This window comes from Orcinus orca, chromosome 19 (genome assembly GCF_937001465.1).
Source record: "Orcinus orca chromosome 19, mOrcOrc1.1, whole genome shotgun sequence".
NCBI lineage: Eukaryota > Metazoa > Chordata > Mammalia > Artiodactyla > Delphinidae > Orcinus > Orcinus orca.
This window is the reverse complement of record NC_064577.1, coordinates 54274297-54295982: the sequence shown is the minus strand read 5'-3', so window position 1 is coordinate 54295982 and position 21686 is coordinate 54274297. Positions and strand designations below refer to the sequence as shown.

Sequence of the window (21686 nt, the reverse complement as noted above, 5' to 3'; positions counted from 1 at the left end):
ATTTTCTGAAAGTCAATAATCTACAATGTTCTGTAAGGGTCAGTTAGCTTCTCTTGTTCCATATTCATAGAGCAGAACATACCTTCTGACCTGATTCACCATATCCCAGTTGTGTAGCTCTGGTCTTGAAATGACTGGCATGGGATGGGCTCACCAGTCTGGCCCTCCTCCACATAATGAAATATTCAGTTGAAACCATAGATTTTAAGCTCTGTGCTTAAGTAAGAGGAATGTTGAGTTTATTTTCACAAGTAGATTCTGTTATCTCCATGTTTTAGAGAAAAAAATGGGGGTGTAGAGGGTGCCACTATCCCCAGGTCTAACTCCAGGTTGCTTCATTCTGAGTCGACCTACATGATACATCCAGTTTGAAGAGGAGAGAGCACAATAAGGCTTATCAATCATCTAATATGCACCACTGATATACAGCCCCTGTCTCAGGTCTTTGTATTTTTATGTTACTAGTGAGGAAACTAAAACTCAGCAGCGTTAAGTCCTTAACTTGCCTGGGATGCACTGATACTTACTACACACCTTTTGGGTGCCAAGAACTTGTTGAATGTTCTAGTTGAGCATATAGACACCAGTAAGTAAAGCATGATTTCTGCTCTCAGGGAGCTTACAGTCTAGGACAGGAAAGCCGCAGGTAATCTTTCTGCTAGAGGGAATACCAAACTGCTATGGGAGGCCCCTGGAAGATGAAACCAGTCTGATCCAGGTGGGAGGGAAAGCTTCATGGTAGATCGGTACTTGACAGTGTAGGTAGGGAAGGAGAGAAGGTGATTCTAGTTGGAAGGAAGAGCCTATATATAAATGTAGCTCAGAAAAGTGCAAATCTGCAGAGAGCTTTGAGTAGCCTGTGTGGCTGAATTTCAGAGAGCATGGGGCAGACAGGGAGCAGTCCAAATAGGACTGGAAATGGTTGCTGGTGAGATCATTGCCTCAGGGTTGAGTTTGGACTTTATTTTGAGAACAATGTGGGTTTTGAATAGGATGGCATGGTCGGCTCTGTGCTTTGTCAGTAGTAGCCTGGAATTAAAGTGTTGGGATGCACAGGGCCGGGGGTGGAGGGCTGGGGGTGGGGAGTCAAAATGGAGAAGCCAGAAAGTGTGCAAATTAGAGAACCTTTGTGACTGTCCACATGAGAGTGCTGGGGGCCTGATAATGGAAAATGCATACAGGTGGGGAGTCACTACAATGGGTAGAATTGGTAAAAGTTGGCAATGGATTTCACAGGGTAAAATTACCAAGGGAGAGGGGTTTGTAAGGTTTTTAAGCCTAAGTAATTAATAGCTTGGTGATACTGTCAGAAGAAATAGAGGGCAGGGTGCGGAGGGTATACACTTAGTTTGGTTAGCATAGCTATCCATTTCTCCAACAGAGAGGCAAATGCTAGAGAAAGTGGCATTACTGCCTGACTACTAATTTGTGAAGCATTGTCTTAGTTGCCAAATAATGCTGTCATAGTCTCACAGATGAATTTTCCACTAAAATTATGATTGAATTTATAATTCACTTCATTTCATGCAAACACACAAAATTGCAGATACATATGCAATATACATACATGATTTGAGATTGCTAACTTTCTGCCTGGAACAAGAAATAAATATTTTAAGAATTCAGATTTGAGACTTTAAATGTACTGACTATATGCAAATAATATATTGATTCAATTTTAAAGTTTAACTTTAAACTCCTCAAAAACAAGAACATAAGTATGCAGTTCTTTTTGTACAGTGTCTAGCATGAAAAAAGCACCTCAAAGATATTTTCTGGGAATGAAAATGTTTTCTTCTCCCATTGATCACTACTCCAAGTGTTCATATAGAGAGTTCCAATCACTTCACATTTGGAGAAACAGCCTTTGTCTGTTATTAAAATTAAGAGCTAATTTTAAGTTGCCCTGTGAGTTAAAGCTTTAAAAAAAATGGCAGTCCCAGTCCACTATGGATTTCTTTAGAAATGTCCTGTTTTGGGCCTCATGCATTGTAAGCAAGCCTTCACATTAGGGTTTACCAAGATCATGTTGACTGGAAAATCTCCCATAAGTTCCTGAAGGATAGTATTAGTAATTATATACATAAGGAAAGTTTTTGCCAAATAAATGAACAAGTAAAAGGATGACTCTACATTGAAGTCAGATGTAAACTTGAAAGCTCAGATCATTTTTCAAATGGATTATTTCAAAGTGTCCAGCTAGTTAGTGCTAATTACATTAGTTATTCAGTTATAATTGAATTACTCAATTATTATTTGCATTTTCCAGTATTCTTTGGATGGTGGGTACCCTGTAGACCCAACAAGAGGCTGTACCTAATAATAAACAAATATTTATTGAACATTTAGTTTGTGTTGTATACTTTTTATAGATTTATTATTTCATTTATTACTCATAAGTAATCCAAGAGGTAGCTGCCAGACAGTCCCATTATATAAATGAAGAGATTAGGGACTTGTTTGGGGAAGTCACCATTTAGAAGATGGTGAAGCCCACAACTAGAACCAAAGCCTGTTTGACTCCAAAGTTTATCCCTATGCATTATTGTTTCTGTGTTCAGATGATATGCATGTTTTCTGTTGCTCATAGGAGTTTACACTCACCCCAGAATAAACTTGGGTTTAGAAAAAGTTATTTTGCCAGAAAAAACATGCAATCACCTTCCCACAGGACCCCTGTAGTGACCCATTGATGAGAACAGGATCAGCTCAAGAAACTGTTTGTAAATATTTTTATCCACTTAAAAAGTCTTTGGTGTTCACAACGTGGGTGGGTAGTGGGAAAGGGAACCATTTGCCCAGCTGAACTGAGGTCAAACTAGAACAATTTATCTTACGAACTTATCTTATGGAACAATGCAGCACAGATCCCTTGCTTTCTTTCTTTAGATAAAAATTTTAAAGTCTTGCTTCACAAAGGAGATGGTACCTTGCTGTCTCCTTGTTTACTTAAGTAAACTATACAGGAAATGGGCATTATTGTCTTTGTAAAAGCAGTTGTAAAACTTGATAAAACTAATGATCCCAAGGCAGTGCATGGCCACAGAATGAGAACACGATGTTTCTTCCATCGTGCACACAGAGGGCATCAAGTCCACTTTGAACCCCAACTGGCCACTGAGCCTGGTCAGTAAATCTGCCATCGATATCTTTGGATGACTTCCAATTTGAGGGGCTCGATGGTCTCAGGGGAACCTCTCTCCCCTGACTATTTCTATTTATCTTCTAAGTTAAACTTAGTTTGGAAAGGCTCTTTACAGCTCTGATATGACTTGTTCTTTCTTTCTAGGGTTACAGGGTAAGGTTTTGGCTCACTTTCACAACAAAATTAACATTTCTGACTCTATACTCTTGTTGTGCAATGAAAACAGCCATAAATTGAAAGTGAGGAAACTTGGGTTTGAATCATTCTTTTCCCTTTTTGTTGACCTTAGGCAAGACACCCAACCTCTCAGGGTCCCATTTGTCAGATCTCAGGGTCCCCTCTGTAGGTTCTTTACTATTCTTTCCTTTTATTCTATTTAAAAAATCCTATTTGGGGTCCTATAATTTCCCATGTCATTATTAGAGAACGTAGATGAGACAACTTGGGAAAATAGCTAACACAACTACCCTAGCTACCAGGAAATCTCTTTAAAAAAATATTCCCTGGTGCAGCATCTGTCAGCAAAGCCATTGACCTCTTACTGTGGATATTCATCTATTTCCCTGAGAGGAGAGTTGCAGACATCTGGCTCAGAGACAGACTGCAGTGCAAAGGTTTCCTCCAGTTCAAATCAGAAATTCTAGGATTGCAGTGTTTACACGCTAATTTCCACTCTTGCTGATCCAAAGCCAATGTCATAAGAAGTGTGAGGTGTCCAAGGAAATCAGTTAAGCCATAGATGGCAAGTTGAATTCGGAAGGCAAGCATCAGGGGCAGAATTCCCACTGGTGGAGCCTTACTCTGCAGTGACTGACATGATGAGATATAAGTCTGAGATCTCAGCTCACATCTTAACGTGACAGGACACAGGAGCAGCCAGGTTTAGGGAAGACTGGTGGGAAAGCCCAAGGGTGGGTCTCTCTGGGAACAGGAAGCACGTATTGCTGTACCAAGAAGGCTCTGGGACACAGAATTTTTCAAGTTGGAGAAGCAATTGAGCTTCCCAGGGGCTGCCAAGAGTGTGTCACAAGGAGTGTGCACTTCCTTAGTGCTTCTTCTGTCTCAGGTCACAGAATCCAGAAGGGAGCAGCTGTGCTGCTTTATGACTTGCATTAACACAGATTCCTAGATAAGCACCCAGTTCAGATCCTCACATTATGGATTAGAGCAGAGACAAGGATGAATCTATATATTCCTCTCTTTCTGAAATTCCTTTTTGTTTTCTTTGTGGTAGGAGTATAAGTTTACCACCATCAAATATATTCTGTACACCAGTGAGGAGTTGGACTACCTGCATGAGAATTGCACAGAGTACTTACAAAAAAAAAAATATATGTGTTTCAGGGTTCTACCTAGACCTACTGTATTATTGCACCAGGATGTTTGGTGTGTGTGTGTGTTGGTAGGTCAGGAACCTGCATTTTTTATTCATATCCCAAATGAAGTTTGAGATCCTCTGCTTGACACTAATCTAGCAAACTATTGAGTATGTGCACTTAACCACATGGTTCTCTGGTTAAAACCATCAATGGTCCCTTTTCATTGAAGGGTCAGCTTCAGCTTAGATCAAATTGCAAATACAACACACTATTTCATGTTCCTCTTGCCTGTTGGTTCTTACCTATACTCAGGATGATGTCTACTCATTTTTCCTGATACCTCAAGCAACACCTACTTCCCTGATAAGTCCTCCTCTGTCATTGGACCAGGCAGACCTGATTTTACTTCCACTGTGTCCCTATATTGCTCTATGCTAGGGTATCTCGACCTAGGCACTTTTGACATTTGGGGCTGGATAATTCTTTGTTGTGGGTGGCTGTCCTCTTCATTGATGGATGTTAACATCATTCTTGGCTCTACCCACTAGATGCCAGTAACAACTCCCGAGCTGTGAGAACCAAAAATGTCTTCACGCACTGCCAAATGTCTCTTGGGGGGCAAAATTGTACCTGGTTGTGGACACTGCTCTACACTTACAAATATCATAGCCCTAGCCAAATAATGTGGAAAGTTTCTGCTTGCTAGTTTATCTCCTCTGAGATTCTGAGAATTCAAGAGTAGGGGGTTTGCAAAATGTATCCTTGTGTCCCCTGTGCCAAGGCATAGCACCTGATGCACAGTAGGCATGTAATACACACTTCCTTAGCAAAACTTTATTGAGGTACTAGATGTCAGAAGACCTGGATTTTAGCTTATCTTGGTTGGCTCTACGGTTTAAAATGTGGTGACTCTGGACACATTAATTAGCATCTCTGTGCCTCAGTTTCCCTCATTGGAAACATCAGCATTAGGCCTTTGGGTTGTATGTGGATGGAATGTGAGTGGGTCTAAGAAAGTGTAAAGTGCAGAAAGAAGCCTAGTCAAGGCAATGTGTTCTGAGGAAGACATGCTGCTGTCATGTTTTTATCCTCCGGGCACAAAGTCTGGGTAGCACTGAAAATTCAGGTCTGTGCAAACAATACAATGTTTTATAACAATATCTAGAGGATTTCATTAATGTGGAACACTATAAATACTAGAAACTTTGTTGAACTGATTGAACCTGGATATGGAATGAGACTACCACAAAGACTAAGCATAATGCTGTACAACACACTATAGAAACCCTAAAGTTTCAACTCCCTGCCCCCAGATACACTTGTGTGGGTCTGATAAAGACCCAGCCAGGCCTAAGGGAGCCTTCTCTGCTCTAGGTCTGTCTGATGTTCTGTGGCCTCCAGGAGCTGCCAAACCCATTCTTTGAGCCCTATTCTGTTCTGTGTTGGGACTGTGGCTTCCTTGTTTCCTGACCTTTAACATCAGTGGCAGGAAATTAGCAGGTTTTGCACCTGCAACTGCACAGAACATGTGGCATTAATAAGGAGACTCATCCACTCTTTGTAAAGATTTTTTTCCTCTAATACACCCTATGGAATGCCTCTCCAGTTATTTATTACCTTCAAAAACCTCTCTCTCTCATTCTGCTTACCTACTTTTATGACTTCCTTTTACACCCTGGGCATGGCATCACTCTTGCCTCCATGCTCTCCCAGCGCTGTGGTGGGCTGGTTTATAGATCTCCCTCCCTTCTTTTAGCAGAATGAATTAGTTTCCAGGTTGAGCTCAGCTGTGAAAAACCTCTGTCGCGTGGAAATGTGGACTCTGATATGCATGCACGAGCGTGTGTGTGTGTGTGTGTGTGTGTGTGTGTGTGTGTGTGTGTGTGTACCACCATCAACTCTCTTCCAGCTGCAACCGGCCAGGACTTTCCCACTAACCATTTCATGCCCCAAACATGTAGGCTGCAAAATCACTCACAAATTGTAAAACTATACAAACAAGTCAAAAAGTCCTGAACACATATACTGCTAGTGCTGCAAGAGGGCTTGCTAACCATTTAGTCTAGCTCTTCCATTTTAAATTTGAGAACATTGAAGCCTGCACAGGTGAACTGACTCCCTCTTAGTATTTTCTTTGCAGTTTCTGACCGTGTCAGAAAGCTACCATGAATCATTCCATTACTTTTAAATGCATCACAGCTAATCTTTATTTTCCAATTTTTTCTATACTTCATGATCATCTCTTTAAGCTTAGAATAATAATTTCCTTTCAATATAGGGCTTGGGGATATCTCATCTGAAAGAGGTGGTAGGTGTTTTTAAAATAGTGAGTTCTGTGTATTTTTACAATAACACATGGTTTAGAGCAATGAATAGGAACTTTTTTTCCTTACAAATGGACAATTATTCTGCTCCACAATTTTTCTTACAATTTCTTTTTAAAACAGCTTAGGCAGATTTCTGAGATTTGTTTGTAAGAAGATGGCTCTGGAGGATATTTGTCTGCTCATTAGCCACTAAAATTTTTCAACTTTGAGAATTTTTAGAGAACTTATTGAATGGATGTACCTGTCTACTAGTTTATATGAAGAACTCATGGACAGGTTTTTTTTTTTTTTTTTTTTTTTTTTTTTTTTTTTTTTTAAGAATAAACAGTCAATTTTATTGGGCTCAGACTAGGAATCCATGGATCTTGAGGACCTCTGTGAATTTGTCAATTTTCTTCTCTCTGTTCTTTTTGCCCTGCTTCCAGAGCCTCATAAGCTGCTTCTTCTTCCAGTAATGGATCTTGGCCTTCTCCTTCCTCTTCTTCTCCAGGGTGGCTGTTACTGCCTGGGACTTCCAGCCAACCTCATGAGCCAGGCATCCTATGTTAGCAAACTTTTTCATAGGCTTCAGATGCACAACCTTGAGGGCAGCAGGAACCACCATCTGCTATTTTTGTCATAGGGTGGTGTGATCCCATCAAACATCTTGAGGTGGTCCAGAGCAGCCTGGCCTCTCTTGGTCTTATGGGGCAGCATGCTTGTGGGCAGAGGACAGCAGCCCTGCTCAGTGGGGCACGTGAGGACCCTGCTGCCTGACCCAGGCAGGCAGACAGGTGGCCTCAGATGGTAATGCGTGTGGAATCATCTCATGGTTGGGAAACTCGAACATGAGTGAGAAAAGTCCTCATCACCAACCTCATGGACAGCTTTATTGAAAAGCTTGGCAGCCTGAGAATCTAGGATTGTTCATTGCTGATCAAAAACTGTGTTTCCTTGGGGACTCAGATCAGTAAAAATGTAAAATGAGGAGGGAGAGACTGATATAGGATTTCAAACTATTTTTGACCACCTGACTTGAAGAAAAAACTAAGAAGTAATAGTCCCTCCTTCCCTGCACACCATTCCCAACCCATTCTCCTAAAAATCCTTCGTATTGTGGTTTTCATTTTTCATTTTAATATTAATTGTATTTTAAATTAGGTCTCTAAGAAAGAAGTTGGCCTTTCTCATTCTTTTCAGAGTGGTTTGCGAAATACTACATCAATGCATCTGAGAAAAACATAGGAAAACAGGATCTCTTGTAGTTTTGTTTTTGAATCAATACCCAAAATAATGACCAGAAGCAAAAATCCACTGGTGTGTCCACAAGCAGGTTGCTGGGCCAGTCAGCTTCATCCTTCCCGCCCTGAGCTGTTCTCCTGCAGGCTCCATCCCACTGCTGCAAGCCCCTAGAGCAGATAGAAAATGTAGGACAGAATGAGCAGACCTATGATGGCAAAGAACATCAGGATGAAAATATCCAGCATTGTGGACTCCTTGGCCAAAGAGGCCTCTGGATTCCAGAGAGATGTGAGCTGTAAGCACGGAGTTTGCAGTCGGTGGAGAGAAATGACTCTTTCTTCCCCATGCTGCTCAGCCCTCCTTTCCCCTCTCCCTCCCAGGGCCTGCAACTACCGGTTGCTGTAGCTCCATCAGCAGCTTACTTCCCTCCTCCCTCACTTCCACAGCCAACCAATCACAAAGCCTGGAGGAGGTAACCAGGGAACTGCTTCATATAGACCAGGCAGAAGTGAAGAGGTTTAATTTCTCCCTAGGAACCGAGTCCCACCCCTTTGTATCTAAATGGAGTCTGTATGACATGCACATAGGAGGAGATCTGATCTGTATCCAGATGCCCTAGGAATGAATCCTCCTGACTGCCTTTCTTCTCCATTTTCCCACTCACACACGCTGGGCAAATTATCTCAGAAAAATGACAGTTGGGAGTTGGATGGGCCGACCACTGGCAAGTAGTAAAAGTCATGTCATGGAAGACATGGACAAAGGTCCCATGTGAGTCTCAGCTGGCATCTCTGTGGATGGAGCTAACACTGATGGGAATTCCTAAGCTGTGCCAGATTCTGCACACATGGTGTAAATTTTTTTAAAGAACAATTCAATTTATGTAAATTAAGCAAAAGAAACATCGAAAGAGTTCACCTATTGCCCCCACCCCAACCATTAATCTGTTCTCTGTATCTATAAGCTTGCTTTCTTTTGCGAAACAAATACTTTAAAGAAAAAAAAAGCAGTGTACCACCATCCACAATCATGATTATTTCTTAAAAGAGAGAATACTTCAGAGCAAAACAAAAAACAGGATATAACCTCATGAAATTGCTTTTATTTTTCACATTTTTCAGTACACGTCTCCAAATTAGCATTTGGAAACCACCAAAGCTAGATTAATTAATCCAGGAGCCAGAGATGTGAGTTATAATGTCAAATCCTGTAAAAAATAATGGAGGACAAAAATTCTTTGATTTGCATTGGTATTAACTATTGCTCATATCGTGTGGCTCTTTCATGGGGCCAAGGTGTTATGTCTGAAGATTTCTAGATTATTTGAGAGACAGCATATGGAAATCAGCATGCCCAGACACACAAGCCTTGCTGAGAGAATCTTTAACTTTGCCACACTCCATAAACCACTCAGCCTTCATCTTTAAAAGAAGGATCTGTTTTAAAGGATGTTATATGAAATGAAATAGTAAATCTGAAAGCATTTAATAAACTATAAAGTGATCTGTAGCCATCAGATTTTGTCAGTATCTCTAAGCTTTATAGACGTTTTCTTTAATCAAAACCTCATCAAGGCTGTGTTAATGTGACTGCAATGTCTGATGAAACATCAAAATATGTTCTACATAGGAGACCACGGTATATAATGTATATGTCAGTGCCTGACACAAAATAGGCACTCAATTATTTTCTGTTCCCCTTACCCCTTGAAAGTATGTGCTTTGACTCTCTAGATAATGCCAAATATTTTGTTGTAAAAGCAATAGTCAAACTTCAGTTATGCTTCTATGATCTTTTTGAAATTTTCTTGGATAAATGAATGGAAAGGAAATCAGAATAATCTTTATGTTATGAAAACCTTCATCCTGCTCATACATCAGCTTTTTCACTTCACTTCCTTCTCTCTCTCCTTGCGCCCTCTACTGACTACAAGTTTGTATTGATTTAGCAAACTTAACTGTTCTGAACAAAAAGATCACAATTTTCTCCAGCCTGTGACAGTGATTAATATGTATGCTACTTTTCCCACAAATATAGGATCAAGCTGTATATCAGTTTTTGAAAATTCGCTTTTAGCCCTAATTATGTATGGCAAACATCTCTCCATGTCAATAAGAGGACCATCAAAATGGCTACATAGTGTGCCATTGCAAGGATGTCCCATCTTTATGGGAGCAAATTTAGTCTGCCTCAGCTTTCCTCACTGCTGTATTTTTAAAAGTTTCCTTTTATGTCTCATATTCTCCATGAAGATATGTTAGAAACTAGAGCCAAAATTGATAACACTCCATAATTAACATTGGAATCTAAAAAAGATACACCAGTACTCAAATTTGCAATATACAGTACTGCCAAATATTTATCCTGCCACTTTCTTTTCCCTGCACTGCTTATCCTTTTCTATGAAATTGCACCGAAATATATTTATCATAATCAAAGAGCAAATATTTAAAAAGACTTAAAAGATACGTCATCTCCAAAATGAATGAGGGTTGATTGTCATGAATAAGGAAAAATCTGAGGTCTGGAAAAGCTAGGTGAAAATTAGAAATATATTTGCTATGTTCACCCGCCACCAATGAAGGAGTGAATGTCCTATATTACACTGAAAAAATCCAATTAATGAAGCTGAAGAAAAACTTGAGCATTCTCTCAAAATTCACAGGAAAATAATAAATAATTGAAAATAATGAAAGAAAAGATAAGAAATAAGGAGTCCAAAACATGTAGTTACACAAAGTAGGAATTCCAAAGCAGGAAATGAAACCAGGAGAACACAAATTAAATGACAGAAGAAGAAATTTTTAAGCTAAAGAAATATTTAAGTTTGAAGCTTTAAAAACTTCACTAAAAATAAATGAAACACATGCCTAGGTATAACCAGGCAAAATTCTTGAATATAAAAGATAAATCAAGCTTTCTACATGAATTGAGCCTTTTAAAACAGAAAAAAATCATGTATTCTAGAGAAGAACACAAATCAAGCGATTCTCCCTAAAGCTAAATTTCAATCCTCAATGTTTACAGAACTTTAAGGATGGGTCAAAATTAAGAATTCAAGAACAGTAGAGACTTAGCTTAAAAGAACTAACAGTGAACAATAAAAGCATGGTTTTGAAGCAATTTGCAAATATAAAAATATAATTCTTTAAAAACAGGATGGATGTTGTAAACCATAACAGTAATAATCTAGGTTTTCATTCCAAAATAATATAAGCAAACCCAAGAAATAGCAAAGGTTAGTGAAAGGTAGTATAAAATCACTATATTTTTTTCTTTTTTTGGATGAGCTTAATATTTTTTATTGAGGTATAGTTGATGTACAATATTATATAAGTTACAGGTATACACCACAGTGATTCACAATTTTTAAAGGTTATACTCCATTTATAGTTATTATAAAATATTGGCTATATTCCCCTGTGGTACAATATATCCTTGTAGCTTATTTTATATTTAATAGCTTGTAAATTTTTTTCCCGACATCTTTATTGGAGTATAATTGCTCTACAATGGTGTGCTGGCTTCTGCTGTAAAACAAAGTGGATCAGCCATATGTATACACATATCCATATTTCCTCCCTCTTGCATCTCCCTCCCACCCTCCTTATCACACCCCTCTAGGTGGTCACAAAGCACAGAGCTGATCTCCCTGTGCTATGGTGCTGCTTCCCACCAGACATACATTCTACATTTGGTAGTATATATATATGTCCATGCCACTCTCTCACCTTGTCCCAGCCCACCCCTCCCCCTCAACGTGTCCTCAAATCCACTCTCCAAGTCTGCGTCTTAATTCCTTTCGTGCCCCTAGGTTCTTCAGAACATTTTTTTTTTTAGATTCCATATATATGTGTTAGCATACAGTATTTGTTTTTCTCTTTCTGACTTGCTTCACTCTGTATGACAGACTCTATGTCCATTCACCTCACTACAAGTAACTCAATTTCATTTCTTTTTATGGCTGAGTAATATTCCATTGTATATATGTGCCACATCTTCTTTATCCATTCATCTGTTGATGGACACTTAGGTTGCTTCCATGTCCTGGCTATTGTAAATAGAGCTGCAATGAACATTGTGGTACATGACTCTTTTTGAATTATGGTTTTCTCAGGGTATATGCCCAGTAGTTAGATTGCTGGGTCATATAGTAGTTCTATTTGTAGTCTTGTAAGGAACTTCCATACTGCTCCCCATAGTGGCTGTATCAATTTACATTTCCACCAACAGTGCAAGAGGGTTCCCTTTTCTCAACATCCTCTCCAGCATTTATTGTTTGTAGATTTTTCTTATGAAGGCCATTCTGACTGCTGTGAGGTGGTACCTCAGTGTAGTTTGGATTTGCATTTCTCTAATGATTAGTGCTGCTTGCATCCTTCCATATGTTTGTTGGCAATATGTATATCTTCTTTCCAGAAATGTCTACTTAGGTCTTCTGGCCATTTTTGATTGGGTTGTTTGTTTTTTTTGATATTGAGCTGCATGAGCTACTTGTATATTTTGGAGATTAATCCTTTGTCAGTTACTTCATTTGCAAATATTTTCTCCATTTCTGAGGGTGGCCTTTTGGTCTTGTTTATGGTTTCCTTTGTCATGTGAAAGCTTTTAAGTTTCATTAGGTCCAATTTGTTTATTTTTGTTTTTATTTCCATTTCTCTAGGAGGTGGGTCAAAAAGGATGTTGCTGTGATTTATGTCATAGAGTGTTCTGCCTATGTTTTCCTCTAAGAGTTTAATAGTGTCTAGCCTTACATTTAGGTCTTTAATCCATTTTGAGTTTATTTTTGTGTATGGTGTTAGGGAGTGTTCTAATTTCATTCTTTTACATGTAGCTGTCCAGTTTTCCCAGCACCACTTATGGAAGAGTCTGCCTTTTCTCCATTGTATATTCTTGCCTTCTTTATCAAAGATAAGGTGACCATATGTGCTTGGGTTTATCTCTGGGCTTTCTATCCTGTTCCATTGATCTATATTTCTGTTTTTGTGCCAGTACCATACTGTCTTGATTACTGTAGCTTTGTAGTACAGTCTGAAGTCAGGGAGCCTGATTCCTCCAGCTCCATTTTTCTTTCTCAAGATTGTTTTGGCTATTCGGGGTCTATTGTGTTGCCATACAAATCATGAAATTTTTCGATCTAGTTCTGTGAAAAATGTCAGTGGTAGCTTGATAGGGATTGCATTGAATCTGTAGATTGCGTTGGGTAGTATAGTCGTTTCCACAATGTTGATTATTCTAATCCAAGAACATGCTATGTCTCTCCATCTATTTGTATCATCTTTAATTTTTTTCATCAGTGTCTTATAATTTTCTGCATACAGGTCTTTTGTCTCCTTAGGTAGGTTTATTCCTAGGCATTTTATTCTTTTTGTTGCAATGATAAATGGGAGTGCTTCATTAATTCTGCATTTAGAATTTTTGTCATTAGTGTATAGGACTGCAAGAGATTTCTGTGCACTAATTTTGTTTCCTGCTACTTTATGAAATTCATTGATTAGCTCTAGTAGTTTTCTGGTAGCATATTTAGGATTCTCTACATTTAGTATCACGCCATCTGCAAACAGTGACAGCTTTACTCCTTCTTTTCCAATTTGGATTCCTTTTATTTCTTTTTCTTCTGTGATTGATGTGGCTAAAAGTTCCAAAACTATGTTGAATAAGAGTGGTGAGAGTGGACAACCTTTTCTTGTTCTTGAACTTAGAGGAAATGGTTTCAATGTTTCACCATTGAGAACCATGTTAGCTGTGGGTTTGTCATATATGACCTTAATTATATTGAGGTAAGTTCCCTCTATGCCTTCTTTTTGGAGGGTTTTTATCATAAATGGGTGTTGAATTTTGTGGAAAGCTTTCTCTGCATCTATTGAGATGATCAAATGGTTTTTCTCCTTTGATTTGTTAATATGGTGTATCACATTGACTGATTTGCGTATATTGAAGAATCCTTGCATTCCCGGGATAAACCCCACTTGATCATGGTGTATGATCCTTTTAATGTGCTGTTGGATCCTGTTTGCTAGTATTTTGTAGAGGATTTTTGCGTCTATGTTCATCAGTGTTATTGGCCTGTAGTTCTCTTCTTTTGTGTCATCTTAGTCTGGTTTGGTTAACAGGGTGATGGTGGCATTGTAGAATGAGTTTGGGAGTGTTCCTCCCTCTGCTATATTTTGGAAGCGTTTGAGAAGGATAGGTGTTAGCTCTTCTCTAAATGTTTGATAGACTTCTCCTGTGAAGCCGTCTGGTCCTGGGCTTTTGTTTGTTGGAAGATTTTTAATCACAGTTTCAATTTCAGTGCTTGTGATTGGTCTGTGTATATTTTCTATTTCTTCCTGGTTCAGACTTGGAAGGTTGTGTATTTCTCAGAATTTGTCCATTTCTTCCAGGTTGTCCATTTTATTGGCATAGAGTTGCTTGTAGTAATCTCTCATGATCCTTTGTATTTCTGTAGTGTCAGTTGTTACTTCTCCTTTTTCATTTCTAATTCCATTGATTTGAGTCTTCTCCCTTTTCTTCTTGATGAGTCTGGCTAATGGTTTATCAATTTTTGTTATCTTCTCAAGAAACCAGCTTTTACGTTTATTGATCTTTGCTAGAGTTTCCTTCATTTCTTTTTCATTTATTTCTCTTCTGATCTTTATGATTTCTTTCCTTCTGCTAACTCTGGGGGTTTTTTGTTCTTCTTTCTCTAATTGCTTTAGGTGTAAGGTTAGGTTGTTTATTTGAGATGTTTCTTGTTTCTTAAGGTAGGATTGTATTGCTCTAAACTTCCCTCTTAAAACCGCTTTTGCTGCAGCCCATAGGTTTTGCATCGTCGAGTTTTCATTGTCATTTGTTTCTAGGTATTTTTTGATTTCCTCTTTGATTTCTTCAGTGATCTCTCGGTTATTTAGTAGTGTATTGTTTAGCCTCCATATGTTTGTATTTTTTACAGCTCTTTTCCTGTAATTGATATCTAGTCTCATAGAACTGTGGTCGGAAAAGATACTTGATACGGTTTCAATTTTCTTAAATTTACCAAGGTGTGATTTGTGACCCAAGATATGATCTATCCTGGAGAATGCTCCATGAGCACTTGAGAAGAAAGTGTATTCTCTTGTTTTTGGATGGAATGTCCTGTAAATATTAATTAAGTCCATCTTGTTTAATATGTCATTTAAAGCTTGTGTTTCCTTATTTATTTTCATTTTGGATGATCTGTCCATTGATGAAAGTGGGGTATTAAAATCCCCACTATGATTATGTTACTGTTGATTTCCCCTTTTATGGCTGTTAGTATTTGCCTTATGTATTGAGGTGCTCCTACGTTGGGTGCATAAATATTTACAATTTTTTATATTTTCTTCTTGGATTGATCCCTTGATTGTTATGTAGTGTCCTTCTTTGTCTCTTGTAATTGTGTTTGTTTTAAAGTCTATTTTGTCTGATATGAGAATTGCTACTCCAGCTTTCTTTTGATCTCCATTTGCATGGAATATCTTTTTCCATCCCCTTACTTTCAGTCCGTATGTGTCCCTAGGTCTGAAGTGGGTCTCTTGTAGACAGCATATATACAGGTCTTGTTTTTGTACCCATTCAGGCAGTCTATGTCTTTTGGTTGGAGCATTTAATCCATTTACATTTAAGGTAATTATCAACATGTATGTTCTTATTACCATTTTCTTAACTTTTTGGGGTCTGTTATTGTAGGCCTGTTCCTTCTCTTGTGCTTCCTGCCTAGAGAAGTTCCTTTAGCATTTGTTGTAAAGCTGATTTGGTGGTGATGAATTCTCTTAGCTTTTTCTTGTCTGTAAAAGTTTTAATTTCTCCATTAACTCTGAATGAAATCCTTGCTGTGTAAAGTAATATTGGTTGTACACATTCCTTTTCATCACTTTAAATATGTCCTGCCACTCCCTTCTGGCTTGCAGAGTTTCTGCTAAAAGATCAGCTGTTAACCTTATGGGGATTCCCTTGTATGTTATTTGTTGGTTTTCCCTTGCTGCTTTTAATATTTTTTTCTACGTATTTAATTTTTGTTAATTTTATTAATATGTGTCTTGGCGTCTTTCTCCTTGAATTTATCTTATATGGGACTCTCTGTGCTTCCTGGACTTAACTATTTTCTTTCTCATTTTAGGGAAGTTTTCAACTATAATCTCTTCAAGTATTTTCTTAGTCCCTTTTTCTCTTCTTCTTCTGGGACCCCTATAGTTTGAATGTTGGTGCATTTATTGTTGTCCCAGAGGTCTCTAAGGCTGTCCTCAATTCTTTTCATTCTTTTTACTTTATTCTGCTCTGTAGTAGTTATTTCCACTGTTTTATCTTCCAGGTCACTTATCCGCTCTTCTGCCTCAGTTATTCTGCTACTGATCCCTTCTAGAGAATTCTTAATTTCATTTACTGTGTTGTTCATCACTGTTTGTTTGGTCTTTAGTTAAACGTTTCTTGTATTTTCTCCATTCTATTTCCAGGATTTTGGATCATTATTACTATCATTATGCTGAATTCTTTTTCAGGTAGACTGCCTATTTCCTCTTCATTTGTTAGGTGTGGGTAGTGTTTACCTTGCTCCTTTATCTGCTGTGTGTTTCTGTGTCTTCTCATTTTGCTTAACTTACTGTGTTTGGGGTCTCCTTTCACAGGCTACAGGTTCGTAGTTCCCATTGTTTTTGGTGTCGGCCCCCAATGGCTAAGGTTGGTTCAGTGGGTTGTGTAGGCTTCCTGGTGGAGGGGACTAGTGCCTGTGTTCTTGTGGATGAGGCTGGATCTTGTCTTTCTGGTGTGTAGGTCCATGTCTGGTGGTGTGTTTCGGGATGTGTGTGGCCTTATTATGATTTTAGTCAACCTCTCTGTTAATGGGTGGGGTTGTGTTCCTCCTTGCTAGTTGTTTGGCATAGGGTGTCCAGCACTGTAGCTTGATGGTCGTTGAGTGGATCTGGTCTTGGCGTTGAGATGGAGATCTATGTGAGATATTCGCCGTTTGATATTATGTGGAGCTGGGAGGTCTCTTGTGGACCAATGTCCTGAACTTGGCTCTCCCACCTCATAAGCACAGCTCTGACAACTGGCTGGAGTACCAAGAGCCTGTCATCCACATGGCTCAGAATAAAAGGGAGAAAAAAAAGAAAGAAATAAGAGGGTAAAATAAAATAATGTTATTAAAATAAAAAATAATTATTAAAAAAAAATTTTAAAAGTGATAGATAAAAAAGAAAGAAGAGAGCAACCAAACCAAAAAACAAACCCACCAATTATAACATGTCCTAAAAACTATACTAAAAAACAAACAAAAAATGGACAGAACCCTAGGACAAATGGTAAAAGCAAAGCTATACAGACAAAATCACACACAGAAGCATACACATACACACTCACAAAAAGAGAAAAGTGGGGAGAAATATATATCGTTGCTCCCAAAGTCCACCTTCTCAATTTGGGATGATTCGTTGTCTATTCATGTATTCCACAGATGCAGAGTACATCAAGTTGTTTGTGGAGCTTTAATCTGCTGCTCCTGAGGCTGCTGAGTGAGATTTCCCTTCTCTTCTTTGTTCGCACAGCTCCCGGGGTTTAGCTTTGGATTTGGCCCCACCTCTGCGTGTAGGTCGCCTGAGGGCGTCTGTTCTTCACTTAGACAGGACAGGGTTAAATGAGCAGCAGACTCGGGGCTCTGGCTTACTCAGGCCGGGGGAAGGGAGGGGTACAGATGCAGGGCAAGCCCGCGGCGGCAGAGGCAAACGTAATGTTGTAGCAGCCTGAGGCGCGCCTTGCGTTCTCCCAGGGAAGTTGTCCCTGGATCACGGGACCCTGGCAGTGGCGGGCTGCACAGGCTCCCGGGAGGGGAGGTGGGGATAGTGACCTGTTCTCCCACACAGGCTTCTTGGTGGCGGCAGCAGCGGCCTTAGCGTCTCATGCCCGTCTCTGGGGTCTGCGCTGTTAGCTGCGTGCGGCTCGCGCCCGTCTCTGGAGCTCCTGTAAGCAGCGTTCTTAATCCCCTCTCCTCGCGCACCAGGAAACAAAGAGGCAAGAAAAAGTCTCTTGCTTCTTGGCAGCTGCAGACTTTTTCCCGGACTCCCTCCGGGCTAGCCGTGGTGCACTAGCCTCCTTCAGGCTGTGTTCACACAGCTAACCCCAGTCCTCTCCCTGGGATCTGACCTCCGAAGCCCGAGCCTCAGCTCCCAGCCCCCGCCCGTCCCGGCGGGTGAGCAGACAAGTCTCTAGGGCTGGTGAGTGCCAGTCGGCACCGATCCTCTGTGTGGGAACCTCTCCGCTTTGCCCTCCGCACCCCTGTTGCTGCACTCTCCTCTGTGGCTCCGAAGCTTCCCTCCTCCGCCTCCCACAGTCTCCGCCCATGAAGGGGCTTCCTAGTGTGTGGAAACCTTTCCTCCTTCACAGCTCCCTCCCACTGGTGCAGGTCCCCTCCCTATTCTTTTGTCTCTGTTTTTTTCTTTTTTCTTTTGCCCTACACAGGTACATGGCGAGTTTCTTGCCTTTTGGGAGGTCTGAGGTCTTCTGCCAGCTTTCAGTAGGTGTTCTGTAGGAGCTGTTCCACATGTAGATGTATTTCTGATGTATTTTGGGGGAGGAAGGTGATCTCCACGTCTTACTCTTCCACCATCTTGAAGCTCCTCTCCCAGTATCTACTTTCAAGATGACTTGCTTACATGGCTGGCAAGCTAGTGCTAACTGCCAGCTATAAACTCATCCAGGGCTGTGAGCCAGTGGCCTTGGATCCCCTCCAAGGCTGCTTGGTCTTCCTCATTTCATGGCATCTAGGAATTGAGATGGACTTCCTAGAGAAACAGGAAGCAGTATTATCGTCTAGAGAAACAGGAAGCAGTATTATCGTCTATGACTTGGTCTTGGAAGTCACAGAATATCACTTCTGAGTGTAGGCAGAAGCTCACCCTTATTCAAAATGAGGGGACACAGACACTACCTTTTGGTGGTATGAGTGTCACAGTCACATCATACGAGGTTATGTGGGATAAGAGATATTGTTGTGGCTATTTTTTAGAAAGTACAATGTGTCTACCTTCAAATTACTAAAGGGGAGAATGTATTTTAAAATCTCCACATATATGGCCTTATTTACCTCAGTAGTTGTGAGAAGTGGCTAGAATTAGAAAGATTTGGATCCTTTGCATGTATGGACATTTCACTTAGTCTTTTTTTTTTTTTTTTTTTTCCAGTACACGGGCCTCCTCACTGTTGTGGCCTCTCCCGTTGTGGAGCACAGGCTCCGGACGCGCAGGCTCAGCGACCATGGCTCACGGGCCCAGCCGCTTCCGCGGCACGTGGGATCTTCCCGGACCGGGGCACGATGGCAGGCGTGTCCCTCGGCAGGCGGACTCTCAACCACTGCACCACCAGGGAAGTCCTCACTTAGTCTTTTTAAAGCTATTTCTTAAATGGAAATATTGATATACAATTCATGGGGTCTGTAGTGAGAAAACGTATTTTAACTAGTTAGCATATTACCTGGCTTATATTAAATAGTCAATCAGTGATCATTTTTCAAAAGACAAGGATGACTGGGATACCACTGTTTACATTGTTTCAGAAGTTTTAGCCCAGTGATTCTCAAGTTTCTTTTGGGGAGTTGAACCATTTTCCCCTCATAAACTCTTCTGTAGAGCAATTAGAAAACCAACTAAAGCTTAGCTTTTATTTTTGAGGCAAGACTGGGGGCCTGGAGCTCTACCTGCTAGTTTACCCTATTTCCCATGATGGAGCCAGAGATATCTCCTCGGAAGTTTCAGCCCATATAATAACATGGGAAAGGGAAATAATTGATATAGCTATTGGATAAGCTATGATTCAATTATCTTCCCCACTCCTGACAATATGATTGTCTATGTAGAAAACTGAGAGCAACTTAAAATCTAATGGAACTGACAAAAGAACTTAGTATACAATTCATATATAATTCATATATATATGAATATATATAAGGATCAACTGAATTCTTATATTAATTCACTCAACAGATATTTACATGTTATGACATGTTCATAACTGGGGATAACAGTGGTGAGAGGGATGGACAGGTCTCTGCTCTTGGGCTTATGCTCTAATGGAGAAGACAGATGCTCAGCTAATTACAGATCAAGATCATTGTTGGAAAGCAAAGAGCACTTACTTGTTTACTTTTTAGTTTTCCTACTGCACCCACTGGGGTGCAGGTTCAATCACAAGTAGCAGTAAATTTTATACAGGAAAAAAGCAAATGGCTGAGATAGCAAATAAAAGAGGCTGAGGAGGAGAGTCTATGGAAGGAAGATTCAGGCTGATACCCAAAGGATGAGAATGAGTGAAGGGTGTGGGGAAAGCTGCTGAGGCAGAGAAAAGAGTGAGGACCATGTTTCTGAGGTAAGGACATTCTTGGCACAACCCAGAAACTAAGGAACAGCAGGCTGGAGCCTAGTGAGTGAGGGGAGGGTGGAGAAAATGGGGATGAAGATGCAGGAAGGGCCAATCAGATGGCGGAGGACTCTGTAGGCTAGGGGAAGAAGTTTGAATGTTATTTAACGCACCCCTAAGCCAATGAATGGTTGTAAGGAGTGGGGTGACAGGATAACTCAGCATTTTAATATAGCACTCTGTGTGTCTCTGTGTTGGGCGTGGACTCCATCAGGGAGACCATCAGAAGGTCACTGAGCAATCAGGGGAACCGTCATGTGGCTTTGGCTAGGTGGGTAGTACAGATGGAAAGCAGTGGAAAAATCCAAGCTATGTGGGAAGTAGAAATAGCAAAAACTGTTGACAAATCATATGTGGGGTTTGAAGGAAAGAGAGGAGTATCATTGTAAGGTTTTTAAACTTCCAAACAAAATCTGATCTACCCTCATGGACACAAAACCCTAGTGAGACAGTGTGTAGAGAGGACCTGAATGAGACCTTTTCTAGGTGGAAATGGCCTAAATTAGGTTGCCTGAAGTTACGAAAAGCATAGTCTACAATCTCAGTCAGGCTTTGGATCCAAACTTGAGTGCTCCACTTTAAGAGAGGAACCCATATTTATGCTGATTCATATGGAGGTGCAGCCCTGCAGTCTGGAGATCACAACCCAGCTGAAACCCTAGACATGGTCTGAAACATCCTAGTGCTGAACTTGGATCCCCTGTGGTGATTTGTCAGGGCAACGGAAGGGACTTCGTAATACAATACTTTCAGCTAGTCTCTGGAATCCCCTTACTGGAAGGAAGGTGGTTGGTGATTTTATTCTCTGATCCCTTCCAGTAGTCAAACAAACCTAGTTTTGTGAATTATCATTTTCATTTAATAAAGTTCACACAAAGCATGTTTTAACAGGAAACACTATAAACTCATCTTTCATAACACCTAATTTGTATGTCATTATATTTATATTAACAGGCAAAATACACTAGGGACACTTGGTCTTCATGGGTCTGTGACAACAGGCTTTGACTAACTGGATAACCAAGTTATTATTCAAGGTATTACCTCTTTGTACCTCAATTCTATCAGCTGTAAAAGTGGTGGACTAGATAATCCATGACATACATAAAATACTTTCTCTAATTAATTGTGTTCATGTGGACTGCAAGCTAAAGATAAGAATTTGCATCTCGTGTATCTTTTCTACAATAGCTGTTATAGCCATGGAAGCATAAACTTTCATACTTAAGGAGAATTCAGGTATTGTCTTTAATTTATTCTTTTACCTATTTA

The 21686-nt window shown here is 40.0% G+C and overlaps 1 non-coding gene and 1 pseudogene across 1 annotated transcript; both read right to left on the bottom strand.

The window, feature by feature from the left end:
• Positions 1–7068: 7068 nt before the first annotated feature.
• LOC117202107 (60S ribosomal protein L13a-like) lies at positions 7069–7667 on the bottom strand (annotated as a pseudogene).
• Positions 7565–7649, bottom strand: LOC117202130 (small nucleolar RNA Z195/SNORD33/SNORD32 family). Its single transcript, XR_004484315.1, has one exon. It is a non-coding gene; the product is annotated as a small nucleolar RNA Z195/SNORD33/SNORD32 family (small nucleolar RNA).
• Positions 7668–21686: the final 14019 nt, after the last annotated feature.